The sequence below is a fragment of the Globicephala melas genome, chromosome 17 (assembly GCF_963455315.2).
Source record: "Globicephala melas chromosome 17, mGloMel1.2, whole genome shotgun sequence".
Classification (NCBI taxonomy): domain Eukaryota; kingdom Metazoa; phylum Chordata; class Mammalia; order Artiodactyla; family Delphinidae; genus Globicephala; species Globicephala melas.
The window spans coordinates 14,931,834-14,958,481 of record NC_083330.1 but is presented as its reverse complement, the minus strand read 5'-3'; the positions used below and the strand labels follow the sequence as shown (position 1 = coordinate 14,958,481).

Below are 26,648 nucleotides of genomic sequence, written 5' to 3'. Positions count from 1 at the left end.
TCCCTGGTTGGGGCAATAAGATCCCACATCCCACAGTGCCAGCGCCACGTGGCCAAAACAAAAACAAAACAAAAAAAACACAACTAACTCGTTTACTTAAAACCTGATAGCGGCCCCGGTTTGAAGTGGGTATGATCATTACCCCTGTTTTGCAGATGGCACAAAGGAGTCAGGTCCCTCAGCTGGTGTGCAGATCTCAGCGGTCTGCCTCCACCACTTGTGCTCTTTTTTTAAAAAATTTATTTATTTATTTTTGGCTGCATTGGGTCTCCACTGCTGCATGCGGGCCCCCTCCAGCTGCGAGGAGCGCGGACCCCTCACTGTAGCGGCCCCTCCCATTGTGGAGCACGGGCTCCAGCTGTGCAGGCTTCAGTAGTTGTGGCACGCCAGCTCAGTAGTTGTGGCTCACAGGCGCTAGAGCACAGGCTCAGTAGTTGTGGCACACGGGCTTAGCTGCTCCGTGGTACGTGGGATCTTCCCATACCAGGGCTCGAACCCGCGTCCCCTGCATTGGCAGGCGGATTCTTAACCACTGTGCCACCAGGGAAGTCCCACCACTTGTGCTCTTAATCAGTATCCTCTGCTCCTATCCAGAAAGATCTTTCGTGGAAAGTTGAGTCAGAATTCTTTTCTTTGTCAGACCCCTTCCTCCCACGCTCTTGCTGACCAGACAAGGAGCCCTGGGAGGGGTGTGCTGGCAGGAATTCTCACCGTCTTGCTCTTCTTGCTGTTTGGGAGGCGTGCAGTGTGACAGCGTCTGGCTGTGAGTGGCCCTCCTCCGGCTTTGTGAGCAGTCCTGCAGAAGAAACTTTTCTGGATCAAGAATGAATTCTACCCTCTCATCCTGGAGATCTGGGGCTAAGAGTGAGAGCTGCGTCCAAGTTCACGGTTGAAGCTGGGAATGTGGAAGAAGAGGAGAGAGACAGTACTGTTGCCTGATGGGAAATGTGAGCCCCACACTGAGTATCACAAGTGCCAGTGTTAGAGGAGCTCCTTTTCTCAAGGACAACTTTCCTAGCATGCTCCAGATGAGCAGTAGCGGGGACTTGCTTGTTTCTGATTAGTGATTCTCCTCAGCAAGGCTGGGGGGGCCATGGTGTGTATATGTGTGTGTGTGTGTGTACATAGGATTACTCTAAAAGTTGTCAATATTCGGTCCATACTACGTATTAAAAAATAGTAATGAGTTTATGTTAGCGCTGAGGCCTAATTTGTGAGCAGCCCCTGGTCCCTGGCATCTTCATGCATATGGGCCTGTCTCCATCAGTATAGGTAAGGGGCACTTGTCTCTAAGTTTTGGCTGCTTTGTAAGGTGACTTTTTTCCCCCCTTTGGAGGTACCTTTGTCCTCTTTTCACACAGCCCCTCAGGGGTGACTCTTGGGTTTTCACAAAATAAACCCTATGTTGTGCACCTGCGCTCATAGCAACATTATTCATAATAGCCAAAAGGTGAAAGCAGGTCAGTGTTGACGGAGAGATGAATGGATAAATAAATTGTGGTCTCTACCTACAGTGGAATATGATTCAGCCTTAAAAAGGAAGGAAATTCTGACAACATGGATGAACCTTGAGGACAGCGTGTTGAGTGAAATGAGCCAGTCACAACAAGAGAGCTATTGCATGATTCTCCTCCACCGAGGTACCTATAGGGTCAATGCATCTAGACAGAAAGTGGAATGGTGACCGCCAGGGACAGCGGGTAGGGAGGAGTGGAAACTGGGAGTCACTGTTTAATGACTACGGAGTTTCAGTTTTGTAAGGCGCAAAGAATTCTGGAGATTGGTTGCACAATAGTGTGAATGCCCTTGTCACTACTGAACTGTACACTTTTTATTAAAAATGGTTAAGATGGTAAATTCTATGTTAGTGTATTTTACCACAATTAAAACAACGATGACAACAGATTCCGTGTAAAATCTGTTCAGCTGTTTTAGTGCAGTGGTTTCACTGGCAGACAGACACTTTCTGGTAGCAGCTGGCTCTGCCGTGGTTGAGAGCAACGGCCTCAGCACTACTCTCTAGGGAGCAGACGTTGCGGCACAAATGTGAATGTGTTCCATGGTTCTCGAGAAAGCTTATTGTGGACGTTGAAGGAAGGGGTAAGCAAGTACGGGGGGCCGTGTGCGCAGAGCTCACGGAGGCAGGAATGAGGGGACCATGTTCAGGGCAAGTGAGGCAATGACCATGGTTTATGTGGGCAGAGGTAACTGATGCCACCAGAGCAGGGTGAAAATATTAAGTGCCGTCACAAGTCTCCATGTTTAAAAGTTTTGACTTTTTGATAATTTTGAGACTTTTTGATAATTTTTGGTCATTTTGCTTATATTTTATTTCCTACCATGTCTACCAGCTAGAGTATGTGATGGCTTTGCCAGGGATCCAGATACACTCCATTTATAGGCATTTATTATGTCTAACAGGTATTTCAAGAAAGGTCCTGAGCTACGTACGACGAGTTATTAGGATTGATGTAAAGATCAAGCCGGAGCCCCCTGCCCTTAAAAGCTTCATGCTCTAAAAGAGGAGATGAAACATGTGGACCAGTATAACTGAAATACGAGACAGGGCTTCATAAGCTGTATAAAGAAAGGTTTTGTTTGAAACAGACTAGAGAGATCTAATATTCAGAAGTGAGATCACGGGTCACGAGTAGGAGCAGAGCCTCGAAAGACGGGAAGGATGTTACCAGGTAGAGCCAGCCGGGATCTGGATGCAAGCTGAGCATCGTGACACACGGATACAGGGAAGGCCAGGGTGATGGACCTCTGCCAGGAAAGGCTGAGAACCCCGTGTCGTTAGAGAACAGGATGTCCCTTGGTTGTAGGAAGAAGAAGATGGGAAAGATACTTTGAGGCCAGATCATGGAGAGTTTTCAATGTCTAATTGAAGAGTTTGAATTTACATAAGCTGTGGGGAGTTGTTGAAAGTTTCCAATGTGGGAATGACATGTTTTGATACCCTCAGAGGTCAAGTTGGCAAATGTAGGGTTAGGAAGCAGGAGGGCTGGCTTGGTCCGATTTGTGATTTTTTAATTATAGAGGCCGATTTGGTTCTTTGGTGTCCATCTGAAGTAGGAAATTAGGTTGGATAAATAATTCAGGGAGGATACAAATTAGGCATTAAAAGTTAGGCAGAGGTGTTAAGGATGGATTTAGTTCACAGTGTAGAGCTATTGAAAGAGTTGGGCATGATGAAAGCTATTTTATTTTTTTATATATACTTTTTCATATTCTTTTCCATTATGGTTTATTACTGGCTATTGAATATGGTTCCTTGTGCTATACAGTAGGACCTTGTTGTTTACCCATTCTATAAGTAGTAGTTTGCATCTGCTAACCCCAAACACTACCCCTCCCCGTGTGAAAGCTCCTTTTAAAGATCGGTTAGGCAGCAGTATATAGAAGGCACTGTTTATAGAGAGAGACTAGTTAGTGAAGAGGTTATTGAATGGTGGAATTAGGAAGAGCTGGAGGAGGGTAGTAGCAGAAAGAAAAAGGAGAGGATTGATAAGAAGTAGAGGAAATGGTGAAAAGAAGGAAGGAAGAAGTGGAATTCACAATTAATAAGCATATGTGTGAAAAAGAATTTATTGCATGACAGGATAACTGACCAGTAATACCCACTCTTAGAAAATAGGTATGCCATGTTGGTCAGGCAAGGGGCACGTAGTTGTGAAATGGCTTGGCTGAACAAGCTGATGGAGGGCCTGGTGGCTTTCAGGACTGCCGAGCTCACTGTCAGTGTCCCGGCTTGGTTGGCTGTGTCCTCAGAGGCGCCCAGGCCAGTGGTTCTCAAACCTCCATGCCTCGGCACACTGGCGAACTGCGGATGCTTCAGAAATGCGCTGTGACATATTTGCTTCGAGTGGACATTCACATCGTCTGGCAGTCTGCAAAAGAGAACCCAGCTGAGCAGGTTATAAGGGAAATCATTGCTTTGACTAAGCGAGAGCCTTGACCTCTCAGGCCAGTGCTGAGGACAGAGCAGAGTTCACTGCCTCACACTTGCCCCCGAGGGTTCCGGAGACCCTTCTATCCAGTAGCAGTGGAGAGCTGGGGGATCTGGGAAGGATGCAGCCCCGCGGGGATTTTACAGCACCGGCGCTGTATACGGCGGGACACACATCGATGTAATAGTGCACGCTTGCGACGGTCCTTGAGTTTGTTCAATTTGCTTTTGAGTCTTTTCATTCATTCGTCGGCGTCGGTTAATAAATGAGTCCAGTCTTTGAACATGCCTTGCAAGCAGCTGGCAAAGACTGGTCCTGCCAAGCTCTTTGATAAACACAACAACCAAATATTGCAGTGGGTAAAGGTAGAGTGGAAAGAAGGTAGAATTTGGAATGTGAAATCTTAGGTTTGAATCCTTGCTTTGCCACCAGCAGTGAGACCTTAGGCAAGTTATTTAAACTCAGTTTTCTCCGTTTCTTTTTGTAAAATGAAGGTAATAACATTTTCCTTTCAAGCCTGCTTTGATGATTCAAGGTAATGACTAAAATATAGGCACTGTCCTCTGTGAAGAAGAGTAATGTATTTCTCACCTCCAATATGTGATGATTTCAGTGCTTTTTACTCCTCTTTGTATTAAGCAACCACTTCCCAGGTTTTGTAAAGCATGTGTTTCTCTGAACTATGGACTCCTGGAGCTTGATCTTTAAAGATTAAATAGACTTAGAGTATTCAGAGCACCAAAGCAAGCATTGGTCACTTGTGATTTATTTGAAGTGGAAAAAATATTAGTTTGATTGAAGCATGACATTTGCTGTTAAAATATATTTAAATAGCAATATATCTTATGTCATATACCTTAATACACATTATAAGTTTTGTGTTTTTTTTTTTGAAGTACTTGCCACCCTCCCCAGAAAACGGTAGTATCAGCAGCAAAACTTATGACTAAAGCAGTCAGAGGGGATTTTGGTAGAATTTTCTATCAATTTCCACAGAAAAAGACTCATCTTTATATCTAGAATTAGGAATAAATTGGGAAAAAGTTTTAGTCAGACCAGCATTCTTGAAATAGACTCAGTCATATTGTAGTGTATCGTGGTATTGTGGAACATATTTACGTGTAGGTGGTTTTCTTTTAATTATTGAGCATAGTTTTAAACCTGCTTACAAATCTAGCCATTTGAGTTCATAGTAGGCTTAAACTCGGCACAGATATTCTCTGCTCAGATACAAGAGTAGTTGTGTTTTTAACTGAAAAAAAAAAAAAATCGACTAGCTTTTTTAAAAAACTGCTAGAGATCTGAAAATTTTGGAGTATTTACTTTGTCCAGTTGTAGCTACAAGCAATTGTGTTGGCTTCATCCCCGACCTCTTTGAATTCCAGTTACCGTTTACTATATACTCGTGCTTTTAGTAAAAGAGTTGATTTACAAGTCTTAAAATGGCCTCCATCATCACATAGTGACTGCTTTTCATAAGTGGTGTTTTTTTCAAACCTTAGTAAAGGAATTCATGAAACATGAATATAAAAGTAAATCCTGTTGACCTGAAGGGGACTTTCATTCTAACCTTTTCAGCATCTCTATTCATTTCATGATGTAAGTCATGGTTTATTGTTTAAAACTGTAACTTGTTTCTGCGTGTGAAAATGCATTTCTTCATACTGCCTTTGCCGGGACTGTAACATCTTAATGATTTTGTTAACAATATAATTTGATTGCTACCTTATGGAATATGAGGTTTGTTTTGAAAATTTAAATGTGAGCCTTGAAAGATAAAGCTTAAATGGAAATTAAAGCTTAGCTTAAAATGAACTTGGATAAAGTCTGATTTTTACTTTGGTTTTTCTGCTAGTATGCAGTTTAATGCCAGAAAAAAATGTAGCTAGTATGCAGTTTAATGCCAGAAAAAAATGTAGCTATGAAAATAACATCAAAGTGTTAGGCTTTTAAAAAGTTGACACAAATTAATACATAGCAGTAATTTTAGACATACTAGCTTAAAGCAGGATTATCTCATTTACTTTTAGCTATAAATTTTCTTAGTGAACTGAAGAGAACTGTAAAAAGGAAAACATCTCTGTGTATAATTTATACAGTTGTAGTAGTTTTTCAAATTAGTTTAACATTTTTAGTAGCATTTTATATTTGAGCAAACTAGAATTTTGAATCAGAATAAATTCAAAGACTCGTGCAAGCTGTAGTTAAAGTTTGAATATTGAAATGACCCTTTGCAGTTACTTATGTGCTGTACTGTATTGTGTTAGGTTATTTTAAGCTTTTAAATTTAGCATTCTGGCATTGCGTTGGTCAAGTTAGAATTCTATTTTGTTTGGTTTTAGTAAGAAAGCTTTATGCTGTTGTTTCTATATGCAGAAACAATTCATAAGTAACAATTTTACTTTTGACCATTATTATAAGAAAAAAATCCAGTAAAAAATATAACACTTTTGCTAAAGTTGTAATTTAAACATGGAATTTGCTTTTTATAATTAAAAGCTATGCTGTTATGAGCAATTTGGGATTAAATAAACCCCTCCTCAGTGTTAGAACTATTTTCTGTGCTGACCATTCTTAAGTAAATGGGAGTATGAGAGGCTTTAAAACAAATTAGCTAATTAAAAGTTTTTATTTAGGAGAGAAAAGTACTAAAATTAATAAGAAATTATTAATTTCTTATCTATTTGCTTTGTATAACTACCTTTTCCAGGTAAGCCTTAGGTGTTAGGCTTACCACTTCAACTGAAATCTTTCGTAAGTGTATTGTACACATTCACGCCTTTTAAGATTACATAAATTTCTCCTTTTCTTGTGACTGCACATGAATTTTTTTGAGTTGTGTTTTGCTTTTATACTATATGGCATCAGACCTGTCCAGATTTTGAAAACTTGTGTCTGATTTTTTCCCATGACTGCAGGTTCTTTCTTTTTACTATTGACTTTTGTAAATCCTTTCACCATGTTCCTCTGATGATGCAAATAAAAAAAACAGGTAATAATAGTAATTGCCATTTTTTGAATGTTTTGTAATCTAAATATCAACCCTGTATCAAAGGTATTATCCCCATCCTATACAGGAAAAGGTTAGGAGTAGAGGGGTTAAGTAACTTATAAAGGTCAGGAAGCCAGTAAGGGGTAAGACGGACTATGACTCAGATGAGTTTGTATATATGTGTAAATATGTATACACCTTTGTGAATACTACCCAGATCCCTACAGAAAACATTTCCAGCACCCCAGGAGACTCTCTGTGTGCCCCCTCTCATCAGTATCCTCCCAAAGATAACCACTATTCTGCTGTCTGTCCCCATAGATATTGATTCCTCCTTGAGTAGTTTTACCTAGTCTTGAACTTTATAAAAATAGAGTCATATAGAAAGTACTCTCTGATACCAGGCTTCTTTTCCCCAGCATTACATCTGTGAGATTCATCCGTGTTGTAGCACAGTGTTTATTTCTTCTTCTTCATTGCTGTATGGCTTTCCATTATGTGACTGTATTAACATTTTTGTATTCATCTTATTGATGGACATCTGGGTCATTTCCATTTTTGGCTTTTAAGAATATAGCTGCTATGAACATTCTTTTACATGTTTTTAGTTTTATACTTTTTTTTTTTTTTTTTTTTTGCGGTACGCGGGTCTCTCACTGTTGTGGCCTCTCCCGTTGTGGAGCACAGGCTCCGGACATGCAGGCTCAGCGGCCATGGCTCACGGGCCCAGCCGCTCCACAGCATGTGGGATCTTCCCGGACCGGGGCACAAACCTGTGTCCCCTGCATCGGCAGGCAGACTCTCAACCACTGCGCCACCAGGGAAGCCCCTTATACATGTTTTATGCTCACTTCTCTTGGGTATACACCCAAGATTGAAATCCTGGGTCTCGAGAATAATGTTAAGTTGAGCTTCAGTAGGTACTGCCAGTTGGTTTTTCAAGTGTTTGTACACGTTTTCATTCCCATCAGCAACGTATGGGGTTCTAGTTGCTTCACATCCAACATTGTTGGTCTTATTAATCTTTTCCCCTTTTAAATTTTATTTATTCTGGTAGGGTATCGAGTTTGATATCAGGGAAATGAAAATTAAAAGTTATGTTTTAGAATGAAAAGATATTTAACGTGAAATGTATATTCCTATTCATATTTAAAGATTAATGGTCATGTGCATGGTCTTGAATACTTGAATATTACTGAGGGTTTTTTTTTCCCCCTAATTCCTATCTTTGTAAGCAAGCTTTTATTGCTTTTTTATTAATAAAGTTTTTCTTATAATAAGGACAATGAAATATTCTAGAAACCACTTGTTTCATTTAAAATTTTATTTAAGGGAAATTTTAAAGGAATTTAAAATGATAAATATCTTTATTGAAGAAATCAAATTTACAAGTGATGTCTACAAAGGAGAATTGGTGAGAACGAGAAAACTTGTATCCAGGAATGTCACAAACTTACTAATTGTCTTATAGAAGAGCTCAGTAAAGACCTTTATGAATAGAAAATCTAGGTCTTTTTTTCCATCAAAATATAGCAATAACATATGATCTATGGGACTTTAGACATTTATTCAGAGTATGGTTTACATAGTCTTACAGTAAGTTATTCTGCTAAAAATTACTTGAATTGATTAGTTGTTTTTCCAAGTTTGTGCAAGTTACATGTGTTTGCCATTCCTGTATGAGTCTCAGGTACGCTGATTAGTCAGGCGGTCTCATCTGAAACCAATGTATAATAGTGCTAAGTTGTATGACCTGCCATTCCAGTTTCACAGTGTTTTTGTTTTGCTCAAATAGATGAAAGGTTTAAGTATGGCCACACTGGTACTGCATTCCTGGTGATCTTGGTAGGTTAATGACAATCTTTGTCATAGAAGTCAGGAAATGTGGGTTGAGCCTATGGGATACATAGGCTGGTTCATTAAAATGCTGTCTCCCAAAGCACTGAGGATTGTTGGAAGCACTTGGTAGGTAATACAGCTTTTAAAACCTATCTGTCTATTTATCTATCTATCTATCTTTGTTCTGTTCTTTAGAGTCTTTTAATACATCATGTTTAATCATTATCTACTGTATGATTGCTTTCTCTAGTAAGATTAAAAATGACTTTGGAAAGTCAGGTAAATTTCTTTCTATTGTTTAGTATGTTTGTTTTAGCTGGAGGGTTTTGGTTAGTCGTGAACACCGTCATATTGTCAGATCATACTGCTGCTGTATTTAACTGGTTGGCTTTTAACTGAATTAACTTTGTCAGTCAGTGTTGTGATTGATGCCACTTTTTTTTTTTTAACTATAGAGAATGGGTTTAAGAATTTTTAAAGTAAATATCTTTGAAATACAATCAGTTAAGGCAGTTTGGTGCTTAACAAGCTTTGAAGTATCTTTTGGACAATATTTGAATGGATCTTTTAAGAATTTCAGGGGAAGGTAGGTGTATATTTATGAGGAGAGGAGACATACAGGAGTCTTGCTTTCTGTTGAGTCTTCTTTTAACAGGCATACTTTACTCAATTTATTTCGAGCATAGTATTCAAAATGTAAATGAATAGATGGCAAGATTGTTGTTCATTTGAAGACTGTTCATGTGTGCTTGTGTTGTATGGAAAGAGATGGCACAAAGCAGAATGAATTAATCTCCTTGAGCAAACTTCAAGAAAATCTGTAATCTTGTAATAGAAATGGAAAAGTTTGAAGTTAGGCAAGGAAAGCTTAAGCAAAGGCAATGAAGTGGGTAGTTGCTAGTAAAGAGCTGTCAGGACAGGACTGAGTTACTGATTGTCCTACTCAAGAGTGCCGTCTCTAGAGAAACCCAGTAAATGAGTTATTTATTAGAACCACAGTAAGGTAGCTGAGGCCTTTTAATTTTTTAAGGCCATTTCTGCCTTATGTAAGTCAGTGTTGAGTTTATGGACTACCACCAATAAATTTATTTTAAAGTTTAAAACCGTCGAAGACTAAATACTTCATCACCTCTCCTCTTCCACTTTTATGTACCTGGAAGATCCTGGCTGTTGGGAAGATAGCTTAGAGTTACCAGAGCGTTTACTCTGCATAAGGGACAAGGGCACTAGCTTTTGGGCTTAATATCTTCAATATTAGATCACTGAGGCTATGACCAACAATCTTTATCATTCATCATATGTAAGTAACATAAGAAAAGAAAAACCTGCTATCAGTTTTCCTCATCTGAACCTTCCATGTAACATAATTTTATAAAAGACATGCCCTTCAAGTTACTTTAAGTTCTCTGTATGATTCTAGAATCAAAACACTTGAACTGTCCCTCCCCCTTTCTCTGTATGTGAAGAGTGGAAGGGTCAGTTTTCCGTGATTTTATTTTTATTAGTTTTATTGCTGTCACTAGTTTGAACTAATAGCAATGAAATGCCTTTATCCTTTCACGTGTATGTGGGAAAACTTAGATAATAAGGTCAAGAGAATGTGTCCTTCATACACACACATACACAGACTGATATGTACCTGGTAGTAACTTAATTATTAAGGGTAAGAACATTAGTACTTTATATGCATAATATACACAGACTTAGAGTTTGTGTTATAAGTACTAGGCAACTCAGAAATCGTACTGCGTTGAACTGTATCATGGGTGCCAGGAGGATTGAGAAAAGTATTAAGAACAGTTGAAGTTTCTGCAGAAATCTGTGAAACCTTAGCCCAGTGTTTTTGGCTTCTCTTGCTAGTTATGGGGAGGGAAAGACTAGTCCAGCCTGGCTTTCTGGTGGCTCCCTTTGAGCTGTCTGCCACCGGGATGGTAGGTGTGTCCCAGGGAGAGCAGTCTACTGCTTAGGTGGTAATGGCCTCCATTTATGAGGTGATGAAGTAGAGGTGACTAAGCTTTGGCCAGAAAGACCAGACCAAGTTCATGGGGCCACCCATGTCAGAGATCCTGGGGGAAAGCTAAGTCTCATTTTAGCCTCTATAAAGAATAGATTATATTCTTCTTCTTTTTTTTTAAATTGGCCACACCACGTGGCACGTAGGATCTTAGTTCCCCAACCAGGGATCAAACGGTCACCCCCTGCATCGGAAGCACGGAGTCTTAGCCACTGGACCACCAGGGAAGTCCCCTGGATTGTATTCTTAAATAAAAAATACAAGTGAAAACTGCAATAAGATGCAATTTTCTGTGTATCAAATTAGCAAAATGAATGAGAGTCTGACCTTTGTTAATTAGGTTGTGATTAAAGAGTATTTTCATGAACTACTGGTTTGTGGTATAAATTGGTATTTTCTGAAAATCACTTTGGCTTCATATATCAGGAACCTTACAATTGATCATATTTTTTGACATAAGAATGCTACTCCTGATATTCTGTTTCAAGGAAGTAGTTGTACATCCAGATGAAGATTTATGTGCAAAGATTCCCATCATACAGTTTCTAAGCAGTGAAACAGTGCTGTTAAACAGGGAAGAAATGGTTAAGTAAATGATATTCTTATGATAGCAACAGCATTTATGGTAAGGGAAAACAGAGTAGTGAATTGTTGTAGAGAATTATATTTAATCATATTTAAAGATATGGATAGAAAAACACCTGAAAGAAATAAACTAAGTGAAAATATTAGCTAAACTATTAACAAAAGGTACTACAGGGGTATGGGGTGGTAGTGAACATTATTTCCCTCTCTTTTCTACTTTTCTGTTTTCCAAAATGAACATTTGTTTATCTTACAATCTTATAAAGGAAAATCTAAAAAGAACAGAGTGAATAATAGTTTCATTAAAGGGAGAAAGAACAGATATCATTTGAAAGAGCTGCTCCAGTTATGAGGCCAAGTTTGGAAACAGAAGACCTGTTCTAACATCTCTATGGAGCAAGTTCTAGGGATAGCAGACTCTTCTTGGAATGAGTGAGAAAGGGTACTAATTTTGTTTCAGAGATTGTTTATCTATCAAATACATCCTGTAAGGGTAAGGATAATATTAACACGACTTCTCCTACCTCTGGCACCTGGTGCTTGATCAGTTCATAGGGAATAAGGAAATGAAAGTTTGCACTAGATTTTGGAAACAAATCGACCCAATAAACCTCAGCATATCCTTTTGGAGTTAGATAGCATATATCTTATCAATATACGATAGAGAAGATAGAGAATTTTGAAGTGGAATAATCACTAGCTTACTTGGTATATTTTGTCCTAAGAGTGTGTATCTTAGGTATATGTATGCCAGTCTTGGAAAATGGAATGCTATATTAAGACATTTGGAGAGAGAGAGAAAAAAGTTGCAGAGCTAATTACGGTGGTGTATAGGACCAGTCATAGGGGTAGTGAGGGTCTAGGCCTGGGGAATGGGACCCTGCGTTGCTAATGGAAGCTTGTTCATCCCCACTGAAGATCAGGATTGCTCTGGGAATAGCTGTTAACTTGCTGTATAATATCTGAAGAGTTGTGTGTACATATACGTATTATTTTTTAAAATTTGACCCTTTTTGGGGTTAGTTTTATTTATTGATTTTATCTTTTCCTGGAAAATTTGACAGTTAAACTCGTAGGCTCACAGCACATAACAGAAAGTTTAAAGATAGTTTGGTAGGCACTGTTGAGTTAGACATTATAAACCATATAATCAGCAATTTGATTTGCCCATTGTTTTTATAGAAACTTGGTCCTGGTAATAAATGGAGTATCCCTAGGCAATGATTTTTCTTACGCTAAATTGAATAACTAGCAAAGGAATTAATGTATCAAATACTTTAAAAATTTTATTAAATTTCCAGGTTAGGCTATTATTCTCCCCAACAATAACTTTTTCAGAGTTTGCTGATTTTATTCTCCAGATGATTTTGTTTTCACTGTGATAATTACTTAATGTTTTATCCTGCTTTGATGTGCATTCCTACTGTTGGCTACATTCAGTGTCCAAATTGTAATTTATATTTATAACTGCCTTTCATCTATTAGTCATCCATTGTTTTCTCTCCTGTTTTTAAAGCATAGCAAAGCTGACTGACTCAAAGAAGCTTTTCTAGTTAACATCAGTTGTCCACCATTCTCCATAACCATCTTTAGCCTACTACTAAGAATACTAAGAATTAATATACTTTCCTGCATTTTTCTTTGATTTCTTTTTGTTTGTTTCCTTTAGATGGTAAACTCTTTGAGGGCAGGGTTATGTTGATCCTTGTTGTGTGTGCCAAGTTTCCAGTGCACAGTTGTACACACAATATTCACTGACGAGCTGTTGAAAAATTCGATGCAGCCTCCCCAAGTGTTTAGCATAGTCTGAGTAGTTTATGTGTTAGTTAAATCTGACTCAGTAGTTGGCAGTCCTAGTGTTTCAAGTAGAGATGGAATACCTGCTTGTCTCTCACTAACATCAAGAAAGTACCTAATAGAAAAATCTTACCATGCAGCCTAATGAGAGATACTATCTGGACTTTGTGGCACCTAGAAGTTCAAGTCTAAAAACATCTTTAAAACAAATTCTTTGAAATATTTCTGAAGGTCCTGAACACTTCACTTTTGTGGCTATTATTAGGAATTAGTTGGTTGATCTCTGCAACTTCAATAATGATTATAGTAATTACTGTATTAGGTGCCTACTGTGGGCCAGACCCGTCCGTATGTGCTTTACAGATGTTTTCTTATTTACACTCCTAACAACTCAACATGGTCTATATTATTCCCATTTTACAGATGAAGAAACTAAGAGAGGTTAAGTTATTCAGAATCATACATATGGTAAGTGACAGAAGTCAGTATTTGAATTACGGCCTATTTCCAAACCTTGCACACATTTTCTATTTTTTAATACATCTCAGGGAGGAAGATACTAGAGAAAAAGCTACTTAAATTCAAATATTGGTTGTAACTGTAAACATTTTGAATACTAGTAAATGCTCATATTGCTCTTACAGTATTGCTTATTATCATACAATAATTGATGTCATGCTTATTGAAATCTACAGTTTTTTGTACTTGGAATGAATACTACTTTATAAGTGAAAAGGAAGCAAGCTCATAACATTTATCAATGCCATGTGTGTTATAATAATTACTACTGTTTATCTTAAATATCAGTAAATCTTTTTTTTTTTAATAAATTTATTTATTTTATTTATTTATTTTTGGCTGCGTTGGGTCTTCGTTGCTGTGCACGGGCTTTCTCTAGTTGTGGCGGGCCGGGGCTACTCTTCGTTGTAGGGTGCGGGCTTCTCATTGCGGTGGCTTCTCTTGTTGCAGAGCACGGGCTCTAGGCGCTCGGGTTTCAGTAGTTGTGGCTCGCGGGCTCTAGGCGCTCGGGCACAGTAGTTGTGGCGCACGCGCTTAGTTGCTCCGTGGCATGTGGGATCTTCCTGGACCAGGGCTTGAACCCGTGTTCCCTGCATTGGCAGGCGGATTCTTAACCACTGCGCCACCAGGGAAGCCCAGTAAATCTTTATAATAGGAATCAACTCATATTAATAGTCTTGACTAAGACCTAGAGTCATAATGGCTTTGTTGAAAGAAGGAGATTTCAGTAAGAACTGGTTATCAGTGTACCTAGATTTAATGGACAATGTGATAATTTTCTTAGGATTATATTTAGGTGATGTGATGAAATAAATAACTTATTAACAGTTTGTGGATAGCTTATTCACTTGCTCATTTTGTGCACTTTTCAAAGCTTATATTTTTTAACTTAAGAGGAAAGCATTATCTAAGAATCGAATTTATAAAATACATTCTAGCTTAAAGAAAAAAATTCCTGATACAGCAATAGAAAATGTCAAGTCTCATAGGAAAGAATGCTGTTTTTTCTTCCTGTTTGGTGAAGAATGTCTTAGTGAGACTACTTCCTCTGTGAGGAAGAAAATGTATGTAGCACAGCCAGCTCTTCAGGTATCTCCTCAAATCTCTTTTGGATGAGTAATTTCTTGAATGTTCTAAAAACAGAACCAGAGTGCTGCTTTACAGTGTCCTCTGGCAGTTGAGGTGAAGTGTTTGGGATTCGTGTAGGAAGGGGTCTAGCTTCTTGGAGTTGGTCACAGTAGTTTCATAGGGGACTCTCCCAGCGCTTGGTGAAAACGTGGTCCCTTTAAAACCTCTCATTAAACAACCCCTGAGCCCTTGTAAACCAAGTTCAGTCTCCAAATCTAGTAAGTCTTTCTTTTCAGCCGCACGGGGCTTTGACTTCCAGAGGAAACTTGTCTCTTAATATTCACACAAACAGAGTTTACCTCTGGATGCTTTCTGCAGCATTCTCCCTGTGCTATGCAGCATGTGGATGACTCTCTCTAGAAAGCAGTTTTTTCAATACTTTGGACAGATCATTATTAACTAAAGGGGCCCACATTCAAAGCAGTGGTTCTTCAGGACTTTTCTGTGGAAGTTATAATCATCTACTGAACTGAGTATTTGGCTGCCATCGTATTATGCCCCAGCAGGGCAGTGTGTCATCAGAATCAGATTCGGACTCAGTTTAGGTCTGAGACCTACTGATTTTTCCTACAATCTTGGTTCCTGTCTGGAGAGCTTTTAAGACCGCCGGCTGTGTGGCCTGTTTGAAAGCATGAAGCTTGTGGCAGGAATGTGGCTTTACTCTATTAGTGTTGCAAAATCACTTCTTCTGTGGAGAATCTTGCTTTTCTCCTGCCTCCTATCGTCTGGTTTTAGATTATTTTTCTTGTGGTTTTGGTTTGTGAGTGTGAACTCATGGCTTTCATTTCCTTTATTCCTTTCCCCACCTTCACATAGACAGTGAGGAAGGGAATAATTATGAGATATTTTTATATTTGTTTACACTGTCAAGCTGTATAGGCAACTTCCCCTTTGTCTTATAGAAAATAAACTCAAGATAGTGAAAATATTTGAAATCATTAGTTTTAACTTGCCTTCTCAACAGTTCTTTCACTGTTTTGCTTTAAATATGGTTATAATTGAGAAGGTGTGGACGTTAAAGAATTTACCCACAAATGGCGCCATCCTTACATAACCACTTTTAGAGTTTTAGTGTATTTTCTTTTACGTCTCTAAGAGGTTATTCTATTTGTTTTGTATTTTAAGTGCTTTTACTGGGAATGAAATTCATAGATTGGAATTTTACCTCATTTTCTCAACCCTTTCTTTTCCTTAGAGGTGTTGAATGCCCAAAGAAATAGCCGAAATTAAAGAGGAAAAAATCCCAGATGGATGGACTTTTGTATTATCAACAAGCTAGGTGATCCATCCTTTATAACCAGTATTAAATATCTTACCCGATTTCTAAAGGATACATAATCAAGAAGTGATGGGTGAGGCGCAGTGCGCTGTCTTCATTAGCTCTCCACAGCTTCTTCACCTACCAGTTTTTTATTGCCCTTGTTGGCAATTTAGGGCATTGAAATGAATGGAAGGGCTCTAGTGGCTAGGAATGAGTAGCGTCAGTCCACAGGGTTTATCATTTCTGTGCTGCCTCCAGATAAAAGGAAAGATGACTTGAAGGAAGTGTCCTCTGGAGAACACTGATTACAGGCCAGAGCTGCAATTTCTGTCGTCTGCCCAGGGAGAGCGTATCCATGGGAGATGGCTGCGTTCCCAAAGTTAGAAGGCTGCCCAGAGGGACAGTGGTCTTCTTCCCACCTTATAACGGTACAGTTATAATATTCTAAAAAAAGAAGCTTAACAAGTGATGAAAAATAGTTTCAGAGTGCTTAAATGTCAATCTTTTCCACTAGACTTACTTTTTAAAAATTATATTTTACATTTAGGAAATAAATGCCGCTGGGTTCCATATTTGAAGAGCATTTCAAGACCCTCACTTCCCAGTGTTTTACTTGGGATGAACATGTTTCCGGGTTTGGGTTCCAGTTTAGCAGTCTGCAGAGTGCAGGTTTCTTCAGTTGTTTCTCTCGGAGAGGCTTTTTATGCCATGGAGTTTGGGTACTTTCATCTTTTTAATGTGACTTTCCAGAAAAATGCTGTTTGTTATTATTTCTTAAGTGGTTTTAGATGTGTAGTACTCCTTAATCGAGTACTTGAAGTCTCAACTCACTTGTGCAAAGGTGACTCTTGTTCACTCTGTAGCAGAAAATAGGATAACTGTAGGTTGGTGAACATACCATACTTTGATACCTTTTTGTGAGTCTTTTTGTGGTATTCTGTGCTTAAAACATGACTTATTCATGTATTTATGGACAAGCAAGTAGCTTTTGAAATTTACTCTGTATCTGAGAGCTGTTTATGGCCTGGTTAACAGAATGACCTTCTAAATTCTAAAATAGATATAAGAGAGAGGGGGTGGGGAGACTTGTGTAAATATTTAAGGATTAGAAAGAACTGAAATATCTAAAATCTTCTAGGCAACACTGCAGACTGCTTCTATTTCTAAAAAAAAAAAATTACTTTGATCTACCTTTAAAAGCAAATACATGACTTATTCTGCTATAATTTCTTTCATTTTTAAACCAAAATTTGATTTGTGTGTTACATAAGCGTTAAGTTTCATATATGTGAGGGGAAGGGTGAGGTTTGAGACTAGAACCCACAATCTCTTATTTTTTCAAAATAGCTCTTTTCAGTGTCCCATGTTACCATTACCAGTGACAAGTCATGCCTCTTTGCTTGGAGTGGTAAGTTATACCACTTTTAAAATACCATTACTAAAAACTTAGCTCAAGTTTCTAAGCTGCCTTACATTTTCAAAAGCATTTGAAAGTATTTTTGGATGTGCTAAACATTATTAGTTGGAAGTACAAAGGAAGTGTGTTTGGTTAATTTGTATTAGGGAACCCAGAGTTGTCTGGAGGAAGGGTTAGAAATGTCTAATTCCTTTGGGACTTAAATAAACTCATCTAGTGTCATAAAATCATGAGCACAAGATAAATTCAGATTAGCTAATTAGCCTTTGCCTCAGAGTTTACTATTTTATAAATAGGGTAAAACCCACACTTAGAGTTAACTTTCATACTGCTGTTAGGTGAACTGGGCATCAGTGATAAGGTGATTAGTCTTACCTTTACTATAAACGTTTGCCCCCCATTTTGGACACAAATCCCTGTAAGGGTTTAAGATTGGTTCCACTGTTATTTCTCTAATGAACATTTCCCCCCATTACCTGTCTTTGCTAATACACTTGCATCTGAATTGAGAGCTTCCCTCAGATTCTTTAAGCATCAGTTCTGGGTATTTGATTTAGTGTGATAACTGGAGGAAACCTGTTAATATGAGGTCATTTGTGTCACCGAGAGTATATTTTAAGATTATGAGAAGATTTTTTGCCATAGTTCTCTATTCTGAGTTGCTATTGATTCTAAATACAATATCAGATTAGCAACTTTTCAGGAAAAAATAAAAAGAAGCACTGTCACATTGCAAGTAACAAGTTGTAAGATACTTCATTTTTTCAGAAAATATGAAAATGTGTATGGGAAATATATATGTTTCCTTACTTGGGAAGTAAGGACAAACTATAGTAATTTTGTGTTTTATTTAGCAAATGATTGTATTTTTTAAATGTACGGAAGGATTTTCCAAGAGGGGCTCATTGGAACAAAAGTGCATTAGAATCTCCATTGTTATTTTTTAAAAAGTCTGAAATGTGTGTCGATCAACAACTTTGTGAAATGCCACATTAAACTTCAAAAGCTTATGTGTGTTAAGTTCACAAATATTCCAACACTTGTTTTACTATGGGCCCCTTTTTGTCAAGGAATATACATCAGTTTAGGAAACTTTGACATATGGTAATATTTTTATTATGTGTTTAAGCTACTGGGTTTTTCAATTCCAGGAATCTTGAAAATAATTCTGAAACATAAAGGCCTAAAATTGTGTTATATTGAGGATATTTAAGACACATGACATTGCGATTTAAAGAAGCAATCTAGCCATTTAAAAGTAGCACCGTATTTTCTTCCTTTTTTACTAGTATGTAATTTATTTTGTAGTTCTCATGGATTTAAAAGCAGCTTTTCTGGAAATATGAGCACTGAGCCAGAAGTTAGTAGATCTGATTTCTAGTCCTTTTTTGGCTGAGACTTTAATCAAATCACATAACCTCACCTAGACTCCCTTTTGACATTTGCTTAATGCACGTAATATTTACAGACTCGGGCTACCTCCGGGAATTGTTGTAAAGATAAAGTAAGGGAAAAGGAATCTATCTGTAGATTATCTGTAAGATTAGGGAAATAATTGTGCTTTAATTAAGGAAGTGGAAGTTGGGAGTGTCTTAAAACCCTGTTTGTTAAGAGATATGGGGATATATGTATAACTGATTCACTTTATTATAAAGCAAAAACTAACACACCATTGTAAAGCAATTATACTCCAATAAAGATGTTAAAAAAGATGCTATTTGTTTAGAGGAACGGCTCTTTATTTGAGGTTGGTAGACTTTGTTAGAGTTGAAGTAGACTTTGGAGACAATTGTGCCCCTCTCTCTTCTTGTCATTGAGGAAACTGAGGGCTCGGGATGGTAAATGATTGGCCTTGAATCTCATTGGGGGACCCAGGAAGACGACCAGGTCTCCTGACGCACCCACACGGCAATCCTGGCCTTCAGACCCGTCTAGGAGAGGGAACAGTGACCTGTTAAATCAGATATTCCTGCTGTGTATCTTCCTCCCAGATATTGTTTTACTTTTTATAATGGAATGTTAGTATTATTTTTAAGTTCCTAATTATGTTCTTGTTCAGTACTCTGTTTTGAATTTTATAGTATACTGGATAAAATATTAATGAATTACTTTTTAGCCGTGAGAATTTTTATTCTTCTGTGTCATGTTTTAGAAAAGAAATTCTGACACATTACCACGTAATGTGCTAAAACCGAAATTATGAGAGAAAAGATAAACACAAGGCAGTTTATAAGTTAGGTTACTGTTTTACTATTACTTACCTTTACTATTTTGACGTTTAGAGCATGTAGAATTTGTTAACATACCCACTACCATACCTCCTCTAATGTTAGGAAGAAAAAAATGGGAAGATACGTTTCTCCGTGACCGCTCTTGAAAACGTTATCCTTTTTTCTTTGCCTCAAGTGCTTACTAAGACAGAAAGTAGCATTGCTTATTTTTATTGGCCACACTTAAAAAATAAGTGAGAAATAAATGTCTTATCAGTCAGCACACATTTGCGGAGTACTTTGTGCAGGGGCATTGTGCTCGGTGCTGATGATTTTTAAGACATGCTATGTACGGTCTTTTGCCCAAGAGGCCACGCACACACTTATTTACCACTTGATTCTTTTACAATGTGAGATCAAACATTTTCCTGTATTTAAAAATACCTGAGAGACGAATTCTCTCTATTTGTGTTCTTTTCGGCTTCATGTGAAATTTGAATAGAGAAATACTGCAAATAGAAAAAGAGTGAATAATTTTAGAACCCTGAGAATAATATTATGAAAGGTTAAATTGTCTATGCTTTAATAAAAGAAGCAGTTAAAATTACTTTAGTCACTGGAATAGTAAGTGTTTCTGTTTAAACTCTAGCCACACACCTAGACAGAAATAAATCTTGTTAAAACAGCAGCTCACTTCGAACCTTACTTGCTTTGCTCATTCTGGGTTCCCCAAACCTTGACTGCAGTAAAGTAGCAAAGTTCTATTCGGCCTGTTTGTAATAATATCTTTAAAAGGTTCTTTAACCTGATACTTTATGAAGAAAAAATAAAAAGGATTAGTTACGCATGCCTTGAATTTATAGTCTAAAATGAGAATCTAAACATTTGATTATACTACAGTTAACTGAAGCATGTTTTGTTACTACAGACTACAAATGCCCTTTTGTGGGATTTTGATTCAATCTTCACTTCCTTCTCACAGAAGAACTCAAACCCGGGGTCACTTTATGAGATTGGTCTGCATTTTGATTTGATCTGAATTGTTGACTATGTTATCTTTGTGAAAAACATTAAAAAGTATGCAAGAAGACACTGAGATACGTAATACTTTATAAGTTCCTTGAAGTCAGGTCTTTTTTTTTTTTTTTTTTCTCCTTTTAAACCATCTCCAGAGCCTGTGTATTTCCCTGTTTATAGGTCTTGGTAGTATACATATTTGCTGGATAAATGAATGAATGGATTTATATTTATCTTTATGCATCATAATCCTCTTTTGTGTCAGATGCCATTCTAGTTTCCAGCTAGTCTGCCTGAGACATTTCATTTTTGTTTTAAAGTCTTTATTAGTATTTATAAAAAGGAATTAACTTTTATTCTGGTTATCTGTTGCTTAAAATAACAACTTATTATTATCATCTCATCATCGTGTGGATTAGGAATTTGGACAGGGCATAGCCCGGATGGCTTGTCTCTGCTCCATGGTGTCTGGAGTCTCAGCTGGGATGACGAAAAACTGTTAGGGGCTAGAGAACAGCGGGCAGCTGGCTGGGCATCTCATTCTCTTTTTTGGACGACTTCTCCACTTGGCGAGGTTTGGCTTCCTTACAGTACGGTGGCTTCGAGGTAGTCAGGCATGTTTAGCAGCTCAGGACTGTGAGATAGGGGGGTTCCAGTGTTCCAGGCTGGAGCTTCAAGGCTCTGCACTCCCAGAATATCACTTCTTCTGCCGCAGTCTGTTGGTCCAGCCAATCACTAAGGCAGCTCTAGTTTCAAGGGAAAGGCAGTTAAACTTCATTTCTCAATGAGAGGAGTATCAAAGAGTTTATTGCTATCATTAGTCTTCCATAGTTCTGTTTTTGATGTACTATTTGTCATCATTATTATTAACCTTATTAGGCTGTGGTTTATTCTAGGATGTTCAGCAGAATGTCTACTTCTAAGTGCTTGGGGGCCTGATGATAGCTCCTCTCTTCCTGTCTCCATGCTGTAGTTGTGACTTGACCGCCTGAGTACCCTTAGTCCCAGACCAGAGAGACAGACAGACAGATGGACAGACAGACAGGCAGGCAGACAGAGAGAAAAGTGTTAACGTTTCTTTGGGTAGAAACAAGAACTTCTTGAATGGGAGTTCATGCTCAAAATGAGTTTTCCCCATGGTGCCAGAGGGGAATTCCTGTGTGTGTGTGTGTGTGTGTGTGTGTGTGTGTGTGTGTGTGTGTGTGTGTGTGTGTGTGTGTGTGTGTGTGTGTGTGTGTGTGTGTGTGTGTGTTAAAATTTCATAATAGGTAGGCCAGTGTGGTACCTAGAGATTTTGGTTTCATATACTATTAAAAAATTTTCCCCAAATCTAGAGAATTCACATAGGATTGCCAAATTTTGAATTTTGTCAAGTCATTACATGGAAAAAAAAAAAAAAATCTACTACCACCTTTTAAGAAAATAAAAGGAAAATTTAATGCCACAAAATAATAAGCTCATAATCTAATAAAGGAGAATCCTCAAATTTAATAAAAACTTAGTTTTATGGAAAATAATTTTAATAGAAAATTAAAGCACTACATTTTTTTTTTCCACTTAGGTTTAAACCTGGAAAAGCTTTGTTTTTAAGCTACACGCAGAGACACAATTTGGGAACCACTGGTAGAGCCTTATTTTGATTTGTCAATTTTTAAAAAACAAAAGCTGTACACAAATGATTTTTTAAATCACATTTTATGGCTATATTTATTACGTAAGTAATGGGGAAAATTAACTGGTGTAATGGCCCTTATGAAAAGCACCCGTTTCAGTATATGTTACTTAGATTCCTTTTCAATGCAGAAAGATTTTAGTTTCATTAGGACCTATAACACAAAATCAGATTTACTAACTAAATATAAATAAAACTACCCAATCAGTAAGATTTAAATTATTAGTACCATGCAGTGTTGTCTGGCTGTGACAAGCCTGCTGTTTACAACCTGCTGAGGTCAGGTACCTTTGAGTTCAGCATATACTACTATTGGCTGTGTGACAGTATGTCACATCCCCCCCCCCTTATTTTTCCTTGAACTTATAGAAAACTTTGTCCCTCAACACTCGATATCAAAGACATTAAAATAATACTAGTCTCTAATCCAATTGTAAGCACAAATCCAAGTACTGAAATTAAGTGGCAGTAAGCTGTCAGCTGTATAATGGTCATCCATATGAATTAGCAGACCCCTATGTTGAATAATTTAGATTGTCATCGGAAAGAAAATACGACATGAGAAAACTTCATGGACATTTATATGCATTCGTAGTCTTTGGAGCTCCTAGTTTGAGGAAAAATTCAGCTACAATAGCTGTTTTCCTAGCTGTCTCCCACCTTAGCTTTTAGAATCGTATTTTCTTTTTTAAATGTGATTCCTCGTGTCAGATAAAGTCCTCAATTTGTCATAGCCTTTAAGTTTTTTCCTTCACTCTCTTTTATGCTACAACATCATAGTATTTCTTCCACTTTCTTTGCTTATATAAGCACAACAAGCCAATAATTGAATAATCTTGTTAGTGAAACATTTCAGGGCAATTCATTGGGTGAATTCACTGGGTGAATTGATGCTTGGGGCTGTTTTTGTAGTAGCTGGCTGTTAGAAAGCACCTTCTTGATATCAGATCTGTTCTTCTGGGGAGAATAAGGAAGTGGGTGAACCAAGAAATGCAGAGGAGTGGAACCTGGCTGAAGGAACCAGGATGGAAACAGCGGGGGCGGCAGGGGTGTGGTGTGTGGAGGGAGAATGGCCGTCTTGAGCTCAGAGAGACCTAGATGCCACTAGCAGGTCTTCCTCTTGCTTTGAACTGAGGAAATCACTTAACTTCCCTGACTTTCACCTTCCTCCTCTGCAGAGTGAAATTGATAGATGCCTGTTTATGGAAAATATTAAAAATAATGCTTGTAAAATTTGTATCAGAGTCGCTGACACCTGATATTTAACACAAGGTGGCCCTCCTTGCTGTTCTGTGTTTAGCACGTTAGACCTCTCCTCTCCAGATCTTTCAAGTTTTATGTGTATTCTGTATTGTTAGATATTTTATCTGAAAATTGTAGATTCACAACTAATTAACAGGCTTCTCACATACCTTTTTGGGTACATAATGCCCTTCTTTGGTGGGAAGGCGGACACATTTTTTTTTTTTTTTTTTTTTTTTGCGGTGTGCGGACCTCTCACTGTTGTGGCCTCTCCTGTTGCGGAGCACAGGCTCCGGACGCGCAGGCTCAGCGGCCATGGCTCACGGGCCCAGCCGCGCCGCGGCATGTGGGATCCTCCCGGACCGGGGCACGAACCCGTGTCCCCTGCATCGGCAGGCAGCTCTCAACCACTGCGCCACCAGGGAAGCCCCAGACACATATTTGATGATGATTTCCATAGCACACAGTTCAGACATGGTGGCAAGGCCAGCATTTTTAGGATAATATTTGTTTCTGGGTTCATAGAAATTCCATTAGTCGAAGGGAGTACTGCCATTGTCAGGAGAGGCACTAATCTCTTTGAGCCTCAGTTTTCCATCTGTAAAACTGAGTAATTACAATAGATTATTTCCAAGCTTCTTCCAGACCTAAATTTTGAGGCAAAATTGTGCTATTGCCACAGGATTCAGTTTTCTTCATTTGTTCCTCAATGTTTTTGTCAAAACCCAGGCACATAGCAAAATGAAAAATTGCATTTTAAGTTTTTTAACAAAATGGGAAACTCTTTATCAGCCCACACAATGAATCAAATTTCTGATGAAGTATCTTTTTTGATAATATTTCTCCTGAGTGACTGTTGGAACCATGGATTGACTCTGAAGTCATACAGACAGAGAGACAAATACTAACGGTACTCCAAGGATAAGCTGTCCATTTTGCTCTAAGTTGCAGTGCTTTTCTCCTAGTAGTCTGGCGCTCATTTTTGGATACCATATTCTTTCCAGAACTCTGTAAAATATCGCTACACTTAATTATATCACATAAAATTGGAATTTTACTCAAAGGAAAGGGGAAAAACATATGTGTGATATAAAATTATAGCTGTAAACACATATTATACACACATAAGCTGTTTTCAGTTTGAAAAAAAAATACCATTGTTTTGGTGCTTGCTACTTTTTTTTGTCTCTAGTGGATTAGAGCTGCCTAGTCAGAGTGATAGGAACATATGACCTGGAGTCAGGAGCCACTGGTTTGATGTCCAGCTCTGTCGCACATTCTTTGATTTTAGACAAATTGTCTTACCTTTTCTTGTCTATAAAATGGGTATTATATAACACCTTCCTTTTAAAGAAGACATTCTCCTACCCTCCTTCATACTGAATATGGTTTTTTTGTTTTGTTTTAAAGAATATTCCCTTCATTATGTTGAAATGATAATTATCTTAATGTGGTCCTACAGTGTTGAAAGCCATGGCCTCCCTGGACGTGGTGGGAATTGACAGTGACAGTCGTTTTGGGGAGAGGCTGGTTCTCAGGGAACAAACTCAGAAGACGGGCTTTGGTGGACAGAAGGTTTGTGCTGGTCCCTGTGACGTGGTTTTTGAGGGTACTGCTGGGTATTGGGGGTTAAACTATAGACAGATCATATAGTTTTAATGTTACTTCTGATTCACTTCTTTTTGTTACCCTGCAATCCTGAGGTAGTATACCACCTTGTCTGTGTTGCACTTGGGGATATGAGGGGAAGCTTCTCGGCTCATTTTGTAGCAGTCAGAGTAGTCCTTGCATCATCAATTAGGGGGAAAATCCAAGGAGAAGGTGAGTTTCTGAGAGGAGTTCACAGTCTTATTCCCTCCCCCGGAGTAGATTTTTTTTCTCTGTTGTTAATATTTGCAGGGTATATATTTTATTTTATTAAGGAAGGTAGACGTTTCCTCTCAAGCTGATTTATTGTAAAAAATAAATTGATAATCAGTGGGCATCTTCTACTATTCTGGTGTATACAGTAGGCTTCAGTACCTGTTCTTGTTTCACTGAGAATGATAGGGAACATTCAAGGCAAAATGATCTACGCTATTGGGAGGAAAACAGTTAAAATTCTACTCATAGTTTTTGGGAGCCTTTTATTTTGGGAGGACTGGTTGGTTGTCTGGTTGGCATGTTCTAGTCATGGTGGGAGTCATCCCTGAGCCTTTTATTTTTGTTTAAGGAAGATTAATTTCTGCCCAATACATTATTGTGTCTTTTCTCCCTTCTAATTCTATTCGAGGTTATTATTGTGTGAATTTTGGGGCTGAGCGCCCTGATTAAAGACCCAGGGCTTCTGCAGGAGAGTTGTTTAAAAGTCACTAGTCCAGGGCTTCCCTGGTGGCGCAGTTGTTGAGAGTCCGCCTGCTGATTCAGGGGACACGGGTTCATGCCCCAGTCCGGGAAGATCCCACATGCCACGGAGCAGCTGGGCCCGTGAGCCATGGCCGCTGAGCCTGCATGTCCGGAGCCTGTGCTCTGCAAACGGGAGAGGCCACAACAGTGAGAGGCTCACATACCGCAAAAAAAAAAAAAAAAAGTCACTAGTCCAGCCTCTGGTTATCTTCTTACTCAGAGGTGGAGGAAACCTTACCCCTTGCCCTCAAGATGCTCACAGCCTAGAGGGGAAGAGAAATTTTAGCATAAGGTAATCATGATAGTGATCGTTTGCACACACTGTGTCCAAATCCTTATTTCCTATTCACTTGTCAACGCTCTAACTTTCTCCAGTCTGCTTTACGTCTTTATCATTCTGATGAAACTCTCCTTAGGAAGGTCATGGGCAATTTCTGCTTGCGAACCCGAGTGGAAACTGTGCAGTTCTCACTACTGAGTATTGAACAGTGTTGTCCACTGTCTCCTTCTGGGAACTCGCTCTCTCAGATTCTGTGCTGCTCTCCCTCCTGTCTGTTAGGTAATTTCTTCTCATTCTCCTCTGCTAATTCCTTTCCTACATAATTTTTCAAAGGAGGAGT

General features: G+C 38.4%; 1 protein-coding gene across 10 annotated transcripts in view; it reads left to right on the top strand.

Moving 5' to 3' along the window:
* NCOA2 (nuclear receptor coactivator 2) overlaps window positions 1-26,648 on the top strand; it is a 272,322-nt gene that overhangs the window by 65,247 nt on the left and 180,427 nt on the right. The gene's annotated exons all lie outside the window — the stretch shown is intronic.